The sequence below is a fragment of the Tasmannia lanceolata genome, unplaced genomic scaffold (assembly GCF_043159265.1).
Source record: "Tasmannia lanceolata isolate RefF3 unplaced genomic scaffold, GAP_Taslan_0.1 ptg000008l, whole genome shotgun sequence".
Lineage (NCBI taxonomy): Eukaryota > Viridiplantae > Streptophyta > Magnoliopsida > Canellales > Winteraceae > Tasmannia > Tasmannia lanceolata.
The window spans coordinates 51186328-51200316 of NW_027518685.1; positions in this window are offsets into that span (position 1 = coordinate 51186328).

Genomic DNA, 13989 nt, shown 5'->3' on the forward strand with positions numbered 1-13989 from the left:
AGCCAAAAAGATCTTTCCTCTTTTAAATTTTTGAAAATTCAAAAATCCCAAAATAAGAGCCTTGTGCTTTAATACCAAGTGAAATCCCAGGTGTGATGGCAACCCAGGGGGGGTGAATTGGGTTTTAAAAACTTTTCGCAAATAAAATGTGAAAACTAAAAACAAAGGCAAATTAAAACCTTTAAGCACACAAATGAAAACAAATCACAAATGCACAAAGAGATAGAGTGTGCACCTGAGATTTATAGTGGTTCCCTCTCTCAAGGACCTACTCCACTCCACCAAGACCTCTTAGTGATTTCACTATGGATTCCCTTAATGGCGGGGAATCAACCCACTTACAACTTGGTTCGGCTACGCCTCGTAAGACTCGCCACGAACCGGAGAAAGCTCCGCCTTTGCAACACTCGCTCTTGAGATGGCTCCGCGTCTCCTCGCACTTCGCCACGAAGCGGAGAAAGCTATGCGTCCCCAACACTCGCTCTTGGGATGCCTACGCGTCCCTTCGCACTCGCCAAATATACAAAGAATGATCAAAGAAAATGAAAATACAAAAAACTCTCTTCAAGGGTGGATGAAGCTCTCAAGCTCACACAAATTTTCTCTCTTTAAAGATATACAAAGTTAAGTCCAATGCTCAATCCTTAACAAATATCTCACAAGAGGCTCAAGGAGGATTCTTCACACTTAGATATGTTCCAATGAAGTTTTGGTGTGTAAAAATCTTATTTAGAAGGTTAGGAAACTCATATATATAGCCTATTTGAAAATATGACCGTTTGGGGGTAAAACTGTAATAATCTGGGTTGAAAATGTCAAGCCCCGCAAGCCCCAATGGCTCTTTTGCCAGACCGGCGCGGTCGTCCGAGCCACTGCAGTCACCCGCCCCTATCGGCCGCTCTTTTATTCAAATTTCTTACCGTCGCGGTCGCCCAGTGAGGGCTACCTATTCACTCAAAATTTACACTCAAAAACCTTCCGTGGTCAACCGGGGTGAACCGGACCACGCTCAAACCATGCCGGATTTATTTTTGTGAAATAGAAACCTATCCGCGGTCGCCCGGGACACCCCAGTCGACCGGCCCGCTATTGAAAGGTAAATGTTGGATTTCCAGCACACCTTCCGCGGTCGTTCGGGGAGCCCCGGTCGACCAGCCCGGTGTAAAATTCCATTTTAACTTTAAAAGATCAGGGGCTTTTGGGCCATGGTCTTTGGGCTTAAGTCCTATAATTTCAAATACATTATCGAGTTAGTTTTAAAACATGGTTAAATACTCATTGGTCCTCTCATAAGTACTTGTTAAAGAATGGGCTTTTACATTCTAAGACGTGACAAACATTTGATTTCTTCAATGTCTTCATCTCTTCAAGTCTTCATTGTCACCATGGATCGTCTCTTCCATTCTTTTGGCTTCACAAGATCTTCACCATTTGATTCATGCCACGATCCATGCAATGTCCTTGACTTTTGTGTTTGATTACTTGAATCTCCAACACATGCACTTCAACATCAAATACATTTGAAATACAACACAAATCAACTTGTGTTTGGAATCATCAAAACATAGAAGATTGCCAAGGTGGGAACCATTGGGCTTACACTTCTAGTGCACACAACTCACCACACCGTCCCATACCAGCGTGGTTAACTTATATGCTAAACTAAATGCCCCTAGTCCAATTGAGCTGCTTATGTTGTCCTAACCCATAAATAACTAATTCTCATGTCGAACTAAGCACTTTAGACGCATACAAGCTCACCATGTTGTCCCATACCAACACAGCCAACTCACATGCGAAACAAAGGCTCTAAATGCTTATGAGCGACTATGATATCTCACACAAGTACAACTGATTCACATGCTGAACCAAGCGTCCCTGGTGCATACGAATCTGTCGTACCATCTCATCTCATTTCAACACGACTAACCTACATGCTGAACCAAGCGTCCCCGGTGCACGTGAGTCTATCATGTGGTCTCTAAATAGCACAACTAACTCGTGTGCAAACTAGGAGTCCCCAATGCACACAAGTCCATCATGCCATCCTCTGAGTTCTTCATCATTGATGCTAATATCCTCAACATAAATGACAATTTTCTTAAAATCCAGATCTTCAACTTTTACCAAAATCATAGAAGATGATTAGTTTGATTCTCCCATAGTCGAATAAACACTTCACATTTTCTACACTCTCAGATAATTATTGGATTCAAATTAGGACTTATTAGCCCTCAATATCACAAACCGGTTCATCCAAATCCACAAATTCATAGCCTGTTTCTTAATAGCTTACCTGGTCATCAATCTAAGTCTCATAGTGTACAGAATCAAATCTAGTGTTTCACTAGTTTCCAGTGTTATCATCTTTATTCACGACAAGTAATTAATAGTTCTCAAGATCATTTGAAGGGTTCTTCAAATCCCTGAATTTTTAGGTTAACATGTAACAGTCTATATGGTCACGAGCCTAAGGTCACACAAAGTATTCGAGCGTAGAATTCCACTAGTTCTTAGTACCATAATCTAGATTCTAACAATGCACTAGGTTGTTCCTCAGATTCCTTTAGTTGACAAGTCAATGATTATATTCTGAGTTCAAGAAGGTCACAAATCAGTATCTCAAGAATCAACTAAGAACGTACATGGTTCTAATATCCAGATTTTCCATTCAATCCTCACTTTTCAAATCTCTAACACCTAGGACCTAAAGCCTAGGCTCTGATACCACTTTTCTGTGACGCCCCAAACCCCATCCTGGGCATAGGACGTGGCAGCACCGTACACCTGCAAGATAAATCCCACAAGCATACAAGGCTACAAAGCAATAACAGAAATAAATCTGGCATTCCATAAATAAAATATTAAATTCTCAAATAACGTGGACCGAACATAGCCAAATCAAATCTCAACTCTCCCATGAATCAAAATAAATAATTTTAGACATAGTGTTACACATTTGTTTACCAATACTCATTGTATGAAACAAAAGCAAATACACTAAATAAAATCTCCAAGCTCCTACAGTTCTAAAACTAAGCTTCTTCTTCCTCGTTTACCTCACGAGGATTAAACTCTGAAAAATGTTAATATAACCGCAGTCAGCTGAACACCTCAGTACATAATAAAGCAATACAAAAGTGGGGTCAAAGCATTCTACATAGAGAGGGTCAATAGGTAAACGAAAATGGCAAAAGCAACACATGAGGTGACTAATACACATACAGTATTTCAGAAACAAAGCTTACAAAGTCATATTCCAAAGTATCATATCAAAGAGGGTCTCAATAAGAGAAGTCACAAAGTCTTACGAGATCACTGAAAGCGATCAGAAAGGTAAGAAATCACACAAAGGTCATCAACTTAGCCCAAAAAGTAAGTTATTTTACCCGACTGCACATGGTTCAAAACTAGTTTCTAAGTTCATATACCTGTCGACAAATTCATCGAATAGCACCCACTGACGGGACCCAAAATCCAATGTAGAACCCCTATTGGTGCCCTTATTATTCACATATATACCTAAGCCTCACAAAAGGTGTCCACATATACACAAAGTTGAAAGGTACGTACAAAGTTCCAAAGATTGTGGTTGACATTGGTTCCCCAAGATTTTCCAAAATAGTTGGGCATACAATGATCAAAAGGTTCTATAGCAAAAGGGTAACATATTCAATGCGAAAATCGTAGGCAATCAATGAGTAAAAAATTCAATTGATTGTATTCAATAAAGGATAAGCATGCAAGACCCAAATCAAAGGATAAGGTAATCACATGTTTCACATATTCAAAGAGACTAGAGGGTTACAAATCAAGATGCATATCATTCAATGGCGAATCATATCACTAAAGTAGTAGGAAATTACGTACCTCCAGTGACGAATGCTTTCCTTTTCATAATCACCTACAATCAAGAGTATGAATATTCTCTATGAGTTTCATCATTAATTTTAATCTTCTCAGGCATATATATCAGCTTCCTGGCACAAGACACCCTTTGGTGCCTCTTTGGAAAAGAATCGGTAAACCGTCTTAGGATTTTTTTAGTATTTCGGAATTATCATTGTTATAAAGTCTCCAAAAAATTTTGAAACTATTTTTAAAAGAAATTACTCATTTCCGGGGTGTCCGCAGAGTACAAGAGTGTCGAAAACGGACAAGAAACAAAGAAGTTACGAATTTTTGAAGTTTCACAAAATTTTTGCGATAATTCTAGATTCGTCCCCGATTTTACCAAAACTTCTACGGACCAAACTTTCTCGTTTTAGCCCCGATTCAAGCATGGTCGGATCCGTTCGATTCGTATCGATGAGAGGAAACCAACCAATCTGATTTCACACTCGAATCGACACATAATTATTGTAAAAGTAATCTAAACTTTTTTGTTCGACGACCCTTCAGGACAAACTTTTCTAAAAACCAAAACGATCCGATCTTAAGCACGTTAGGGATTCCATAACAAAGCGAATCCTAAGGAACCTGAGATCAGTCTTAAGGAACATCTTAAACAAAATCAACCTTCTCTTTCATCTTTTTTTTAAGATCACAGAATTCTTATTTTAGGGTTTCTAATAACATAAATCAATAAAGAACATAGTTCTTACCTCGATCTTCGCTTCCCGAATCCAAAACTCAATCTCCTCTTTCTTTCTCACGAGAATCCTCTCTTAGGGCTGTAGAAAATGGTTTAGGGTTTCTTAATGGCTGTAAAATTCTCCTAACATGTGTATTTATAGGCTTTCTTAAAGAAGCTCTAATTTTACTCTAATTCTCATGAACAAAAAAACCCTTGATTTTTAGAGGGGAACGGATTTTTGAAAGGGGATAATTTGGGTATTTACAGTAAATAATATATTTACCACCCGCACCTCATTTGCGATAGCGCCTTCCAGTGTATTTATCACTCCTCTCTTACACTAATGGGCACTGCACAAAGAAAAAAAGATAGGGCGATTATATCATTTCCCTTCCTTAAAATAAAGAACTGGCTTGAAAGGTATGTAGATTTCAGCTCTCGAAAGTATTACCCACTTCCAGTTGTGATTTAAACTTTTACGGCCCACGAGAGGAGGATTTGAATGGCTTTCCTAAGTATAATCAATGTTAAACCAACTAAGCAAGTCACAGCAAAAAAAGAAAGCCAAATAAACCCCGTTTTACAGAAATACACTACCAAAAGGGAACTCCGTTTGGAAAATAAAGACCAAATTGAAATCTTCCAACTGTTTGGCCATTTCAACATTTTTTTTTGCATTGAGTGGGGATTTTTGCATCGAGTGAGGGTTCGAGCTCACCTCTCTACTTTTTTGCGCATAATTAATCAATGCATTAAAACGTCGGTGGAATTGGTATTTAATACTTAGCTTGAAAACTTGTATGAAATCATTTTTTCCAGCAATTGGGTTAAAAGAATCTCATGGAAGTTGACATCAAATTAAATGGGAGGTGATATATTTGAGGTTATTAATCAACTTGACGAGGGTAATGATGCATTCTTTTCTCCTCTATTTTTCCTCCACTCTACTTGATTTAATCAATTCGCATTGATCAAATCATAATCACATTTGTACACTTTCTTGTTAGAGTATTTGATATAATCGTTGATCTTACCGTTTGATGTAGGAGCCTATTCATGCGGTTAGTGTCCAAGAGCAATAACTTACTATCTTTGTCCAGAAGCTATAAAGAGAGGAAAATAAAGTTATTATTTGTAGCCTTCAAGGTTGCATGATTGCTGTTGCTAAAATTAGCAAGTTCCATAGGTGTTGCCATGATCCAATTGGATGAGAATGGAAGGAATCTAAAAGGGTGCTGCTGAATTTATCACTTGCCAATCCAAGATGGATAGCACACATAATTTGGGAGAGAATTCTATTGCTACCGTAAGTAGACTTTAGTTTTATTTTCAAAGTTCTATAGTTGCTATAAGTGGGGGTTCATAGATATTTTCTTAGTTGTAAAATAGCACCCCATACCAATTGAGCTTGTGGATGCTATTTCAATAGTTTCTTTCTATTTTAATTTGACTGTAAGATACTTCTTATATAAGGACATCATTGAAAAGAGGAATGGAGCTTGGTTTTGACAATTAAACATTGAATGAAAAGTGTTCCTTTCTTTTGGAGTAAGGTATTTGTTTACACTTCTTTCTTGGAGTTTCCCCCTAACGAGGGTTAGCCTTTGAGCACCACAATTATCTTTTATTAATTTTTTATAGGATCGTGATCGCCGTTATTGATCACGCGTCCGTCCGGCGTCAATTGGTATCAGAGTTAGGCTCTGCGGGAGTTCTATCTATTGCGGATCTAGGAAGGCGATGATTCTCTAATCTATGGAGCAATTGCAACTCGGTGAAATTCCTATCTTCTATGGTGATGGTGAGTGCGAGTGCACTACTTGGATCGAGGCTATCGAGGCATGTTGTGAGCCATACGAACTGAACCAGAAAGATTTGACTTGGCATGCAAAGGAGACTGTAGCCAATCGCGCCAAATCTTTATGGATACTCATGGAACAATAGCGGCGCAAATCAAGAAAACCACCATTTGATAATTGGGAGGAGGTACGTGGTCGTTTCTTAAAAATGTTTGCGTCGGTAACCTATCAACAGGCCATAGATTTTCAGGCTAGAAAAATGCGTAAGCAAAAAGCCCAAAAGGCCAATGACTACAAGGAAAGCTGCATGCCTTAAAATTCAAAAACATTGCGAATGTACCGAGCTAGGAAGGAATACCAAAGTCACGTTACTTCCGCAACTATTATTCAAAGTTGGGTTTGTCGGATACCTAATTATATTGAAGTACATTGATAGGATAAAACCTGAGTGATACAACAAATAAATGTAGTTCAAGGCTACAAGGATTAGACTATACATTACTTGTAGACACGCCCACTAAATTCACATATGAAGGAAACTTGTGAATATTGGTAGTGCACTAATCGTATTAGTCTAAGAACTCCATCTTGACCGCGATCCGAGATACGTGTTCTGGCTCAGAACGGAAAGGTGGTTTTGGATATAGCTAATGAATTTTTCAGAGGATCATTCAGGATACTCATTAGGACCAAGTAAGTTGACCAAAGAGGTCTTTACGATCAAATTTTTGAAGTCTTGGAATTTACACCCTTGATAATGCTCACTCTAAGGTCATTTTAAAGGCAACATATCGAGTGGCAAATATAGTGACCCAACATGGTCAATTGGTTAGAGATTAAGACTAGGTATTTAGTACTGCCCTTGTGGTAGATGGATGACAAATCAAGTAACAATACCTTAAGTTTATGATGGCTGAAAAAAAATTATGATAGGACCCTATTTTTTTTCTAAGTACTCCTAGAAACAAATTGATGGATATATTTGGATTTTATTATCCACATTTAAGTTTCATGTGAGAATTCTTGTGAGTAGATTCTAAGATGAGGAAAATCAGATCATTACAATAGGGAATGAGAAAAAAGTACAGCCTTGAGTCCGTTATTGTTCTCTGTTAATTTCTGAATATGAGTTTCATTAGTTTTAAAACTCTATTCCAGGAAACATGGTTCTTTCAGCTATGAATCATAGTTCGGAGGCATGGCGGGTTTTTTCTAATTTTCTCATTCCCGTTCAGTGTATGTGGTTTTTTTCAAGACAGTTCATGAAGATTCAGATTGATTTCTTTTTATGACAAGACTCGAATTACCTTGCATGAGAATGAGATAGTCAGTAATGCTGGAAATAAGCAAATCAAGTGGATAAGAGCTTATCCAATTAATGGCTCAAACATTAGGCCTCATATCTGTTTGATGGTTGGTTGAAAGCAAAGTTCTAAATTCTTTTTATTTTATTGATTCTAGCGTTTGTATCGAGTACATTAAAGGAAAATATATAATGGTAAGGGTCTAGGGGTGTCACTTAGAGTATCGTTCTACTAAAGATCATTTATAATAAGATCAGTGGACCTTTTCTGACTCTAAAGGTTAGCGAAAGAGATCATTAATCTCTGACCCTTATAGTTTAATTTTTTAGTTGTTGTTCTTTATCTCTTTAATTAAAGGCCAAAAGTTGTGGTCTAAGGGTTTTGGTCTTATATCTGCAAGAGAACAGTATTGCTGAAAATCAAGACCGTACTCTCATGGACATGATAATGAGCATGTGGTGCAAATCATCTTTGTTTGAATTCCTATGGGGAGATGCCTTAAAGACGGCTGTTCAAATCCTAACTCAGATTCCAAGTTAATAAACACTTAAGGCCCCTTGTGTGACAGTAGGGAGCCGAGATTAGAGTATTTAATCCCCAAACAAGGAAAGTTGGACCCTATAAATACCCAAAACACCCCTTACCAAAATTCGTTCCCTCTTTAAAAAGAGGGGCGTTTTTGTCTTTGGAAATTAGATTTGATTAGGGCTTCTTAAGAAAGCATATAAATACATATAAGAATCGATTTGGATGCTTGATTTCACTAAGAAAATAAGAACTGTTCTTGAATTCCTTGGGATTAGTAACATTCTTACTTCCGGCGAACTCAAGATCAGGTGTCAAGCCCCCAAGCCACAAACACACATTCATATTGACAACACAAGGCTTAAGGGTGCGACACCGCCGTACACCTGCAAAGCAAGCTTCACAAGCATACAAGGCTAGCCCATCTGCAATAATCTAATAACTGAACTTAAAAGTCTTACGCCAATCCATTGTTAAAATCTCAACTTCTCTCATCTAACCCATAATACCGTAATAATCAAAGTACGGAATCAAATGACACAGTCTCAATAATCCTAACAATACTCACTATCTAAAGAATGTAAAAGTACTAAAGATAATGAAAATCATAAATCAGATATCACTTCTGCGCCTCCTCGCCAACTCCACAAGGATCAAACTCTGAAAATATTAATATAACTACAGTCAGCTGAAAAGCTCAGTACATAATAATGCACTACAAAAGTGGGATCATTGTATGCTACAAAAGGAAAGGTTCACAATTATAGGAAAGATACAAGCCACAAGTAAAACGGTTAACACAGTTTAATAAGAATGAGACAAAGGTTCATAAGGGCACGAGTCAATATCACATCGGAAGTCTCAATATTCAAAGGATCAAAAGCCAACGATGAATAAAGTAGGTACGAGCTACACAAGGCATGGCCAATCACAAGAGCAATAGCTTAGAAGCAAAGTTCATAAAAAATGTCTTATAATGTCACAATGAAGGGAGTCACAGGTTTTGAGGGTCACAGAAGGGAAACTCATATAGGTACGATAACACCCCGAGATCATCGGCTTAGTCCAAAAAGTAACTTATTTTCACCTCGACTGCCAACGAGCCACAAAGCAAGCTATTTTTACCCCGACCGCCCACGAGTCCACAAAGCGAGTTATTGCTTACACCGACCGCCCACGGTTTCAGAACTAGTTCCTGGGTTCACATACCTGTCGATAGGGCCAACGTTTATCCCCCATTAGCGGGATCACAATTCTTATGTTCACATATAGGCCAAAGCCTGTGCCCCACTGGCGGGGGTCTTTTTATGAGTTCACATAACCTAAGCCTCTCCATAGGTGTTCAAAGTTCACATGGTTCGAAAGAAGGTCAAAGTTCAAAGTGGGTGTTTCACATTGGTTCCAAAGTGGATTCATTTAGTGGAGTATGTCTGATAGTTCAAAGATTCATATAGTTAGAAAAGCTGAAAGGGGTTTTACAAATCCAAATTATTCCATCTGAAATATGTACTAGGTAACAGGGTTCAATAGAGTTCATACGACATTTAAATATAGTAATTCACATGAATTTTTCATAAGGTTTTCAATGTAGATGGTGACACAGTGGTCAAAGTTCATAAGTTCGGAAGAATCACAAATGGGTTCACAAATGTTTCATATATTGGGAAAGCATTCAATAAGAGTCTCTTCGCATTAAGATTCAATAGATTTCAAACAATAACGGAATTAGCATGCAAGACCCAAGTTAAGTCAAATGTTTATCACTGGATCAAAAGACTCAGAGAGTTTGGGATTCACAATCAACAATGGCATAGTGTTCGAAAGGTAAATCACAGCACTAAAGTAGTACGAAATTACGTACCTCCAGTGACAGATATATTCCTTTTTTAGAATCACCTACAATCAATAGTATGAACATTTTTATGAGTTTCATCATTAGTTTCCGTCCTATTAGGCACTTATGTCCTTCCCCTAACACAAGACACCTTTTGGTGTCCAAGTGGAAAAGCTATGGTAACTTGTCTTATGGTTCTTTTTAGTATTTTAGAATAATAATCATCATGGAGTCTTCAAACATTTCTGAATTTACTTTTATCATAAAGTATGTATTTTTCTGATTCCATAGAGTACAAAAGCGTCGAAAATGGATAAGAGATGAAGAAGTTATGATTTTTCAAAGTTTCACAACATTTTAGGGTAATTCTGCTGGCACCCCTTCGGAAGTCCGAAGGTCTTGAATCTGTTCTACTGGTACACCTGCGGAAGTCCGAAGGTCACAAACTGCACTTTTTACGAAAATTCCAGATTCGTCCTAGAAACTTCAAGAGGCCATAACTTTCTTGTTTTAGCTTCGATTCGCGCGTGGTTGGATCCGTTGGCCTCGTATCGATGAGAGGAATCCGTTAAACCCAATTTCAACCTTTGAATCAACACATATAATTATCAAAAAATTATCTAAACTTGTACTTTAAACCTTCGAAGGCCAAAACTTCTAAAAAGTCAAGACGATCCGATCCTAGATTCGTTAGGGATTCTGGAACAAAGCAAGTCCTAAGGAATCGAAGGTCAATCCTTCAACATATCTTAAAAAAAATCAAAACTGAAATCCCACTAGGCAACCTAAGAGGGGGGTGAATTGGGTTTCTTTAAAAAACTTATTCTTTTTAAAAACTCTTTACCAAAATTATCCTAGTTTTAACTTTTCTCAATTAAGTTAGTTTGATTAATTAAGCTTAATAGTAATGATGTAAACTTTATTCCCTAGTTGATTTTATAACTTGATTAGAATGATGACAGGCTTAATTAGCAAGAGATGAATATGCAATTTCAACTTAAGTGCTAATCACTTACTCAAGCAAGGATATGAATATTAAAGCACCTACAAGAGAGAGTAAGAGAGATGTGTACCAATCACCAATCAAGAGGAGGTAGAGAAACAAGAGGCTTTAACACAATGGCTTTTATAATGGTTCGGTCTTAAACCGAAGACCTACTCCACTCTTCTCAAGTTTGCTCTCCTTTAGGTAGCCACTATCTTCCAAAGAACTTAAATACGGCTTTCCTTTCGCCTTGTACAATCCGAGTGTCCAAGCTCCAAGGGTCTTAAATACGTCGCCCTTTGTTGCCAAATACAATGAAGAGAAGAAGATGTTGCTCATTTGCCTCTAGATAGGCTAATACAAAGTAAAGCTCACAATGCACTCTCAAAGATGATTACAAGTAATGCTTACACCAATCTCAAATGATTTTCTCAAATTAAGGCACAAGAGGTTGGTAAGAAAAAATTAACCCAAAAATAGTTTCAAGTAGTTTTCTAGGGTTCTTTAGAGTTGGAGCATATTCATATTATGTTTTGGACCCTTTGAATGGGTATATATGAAGTCCCAACTCCATGTGATCGTTTGGGGGCCAAAACAGTCAAAACTGGGTCAAATAGTCAACTAGCCGTTGGCTCTTCAACGGCTATATTTTTTTGAACAAATACACTGCTCGGAGTTCCGAGCTCGGAGCTCTGAGGGTATTCTCAGAGTTCCGAGAAACCAAACAGAGATTTAATTTTAAGAGCCTGGAGCATTTCTCGGAGTTCCGAGACTAGATTTCCAGCAATCAGTGTCCAACTTCAAAATTTCATATCTCCTTCGTTTCTCATCGGATTTCGACGTTCTTATACTCTACGGATATGAGAAAAATGAGATCTATCTGTTAAAAATATTTTTAAAATTATTTGAAAATATTTTAAACAAGTTATGATAGGATTTAGTTGCTGGTTCAGGTTGTTCACTTGGAACTCTGTTTTGTTCAATGTTGTGTTGAATGCCATATGAGACCCAACATGTTGGTGCACCACCATGGCCATTCACTTATCCATTTAAGTCCTTAAAGGGTGTGTTAGTCTCTTTGAAAAATATATTTTTAGGGGTTTTAAGGTGTGCCTTGATCAAGAAAAAATACAAGAGAGAAAGGTGATACATACTACCATTCTAAGTACTCTCTTGTTCTCTTGAGCCAATCTTCATTCGATCTTCAATGGTGTGCTTGGCTTGCTTTGGGGTCTTCAAAGGATGATGCCACCATTTGGTTCAAGCTCCTTTGCAAGTTGTTGATCCACAAGCTTTGGCCTTCATTGATCTTCCTTTGTTTGTTCAATGCTTTGAGATGGTTGTGTGGAACTTCTCCTTGGTTGATCCTCCAAGGTATGGTTTTTCCAAATACGCTCTAGCTCCTTTGTCCTTTGTTTGGTTCATCTTCAAGCATAGGCTATCAATGGGGTGTGCTAGCATGGATTGACATGTGAATTCCCTGTGTATAGCACAACACTCAAGTGATGGCGTCTGAATCCGGGTCTGCGATCGCGCGGTCGGTAGAGGGCCCCCGCGGGGTCTGCAATCACAAACAAAGGGGGTCAAGGGGGTCCGGGGTGGGTCCCGGATGACCACTTCGACACCCAAGTCAGATCCTTCGACCAATCAATATAAAGAACAGCGAGAGGGGGAAGGGGTTTCGATCAGGGTTACCAGGGCCAGCGTGCGGGCTCTTTTCTGGGTGTGTAAATGAGTGGGTCAGAGGGGACTAGCAGGGAGAGCAGGATTGGGTTCCTAGCCTCCTCTGTTGTTGCCTCGCCTCTTTTTTCGGTTGTCTGAGAATGGGAGAAGTCCTTTTCCTTAGAGAGAAAAAGCGGGGGGATCCCTCTCTTCTTCCTTTCCCTCCCTTTTAAAGGGAGGTGTGCGGCCCTTTGCATCATTATGGAGAGAAAACCTTCCTTTGCAGGATTGGGCCGTCCCTCTGCCTCGCCGGCGCGCATGGCTTTGGCAGCCATTTCCTTCCATAATTTGTGATGATGACGCCTGGGCGGCGAGAGGGCGACACATGTCAAGATTGTGTGGTCTTTGCCTTTTTCCGACGCCTTTCTTCATGATGGTTGGGCTCTGCTCGTGCATGGATGACACGTGGCGATTTTTGGGAGCGCAGCCGTATTTGTGTCCCATCATAACTCCCCCTTACTCCTTTCGTCCATTGAATGGGCCAAGGGAGTAGCGTTTTGTTCGAGCGAAGTCATGATGAGGATATTTACGAGGGCTCCGGGGTACGAGGAGGCGTACCGTTTTATCCAGCGGCCGTCCCTGGGAAACGATAGCGTCGTTAGATGGGTTGCCTTGTCTCGAGGCATCAGGATTCCCTTCTTGAGTTAAAAAAAGGGGGATTACCCTGGCGCTTTGCAGTAGGTGCCCTTTCGTGCCTTCTTCAACAACATGTCTGGTTTTCCTTCGCGAGCTAGGGGCAAGGCTCGCCTCTTGCAGGAATCGTCGACTAACCCCGACTTGTCTTCCGATCCGAGGGAGGATCTTGCGGCTCGTCGGAAGAAGGCTAGGAGGACCCCGGGTTCTTCCTCCGGCTCCCCCCCCTTAGCCTTTCCTCCTTGCCCAAGGAAGACAAGTCGTCTCGTTCCTGTGTCGCCAAGGAGTGGTCTTTTTTCTCCCGAGCCTATCACCAGGGGACGGAATTACGTGGCCGTATTTTGAAGATGGGCAAGGAGATCGAGGTCTTGAAGCGGGAGAACGAGGCTCTACAGAAAAAGGTTGACCTTCTCAATGAGCAGCTGTTTGAATATGAGGTGGACCCTCTGCTAGAGAGCTCTTGGGAGGAGGAGGGGAACCCTTCGGGAGAGGAGTCGTTTTCCGATTAAGCTTTGGCTTTTCTTTTTTCTGCGTGCCTATCCCTTTTCTTGTCGGGGATTTTTGGGGCCTGCGTGCCCTGTGTTGTGTTTCTTATTTCTCTTTCTTTTTGT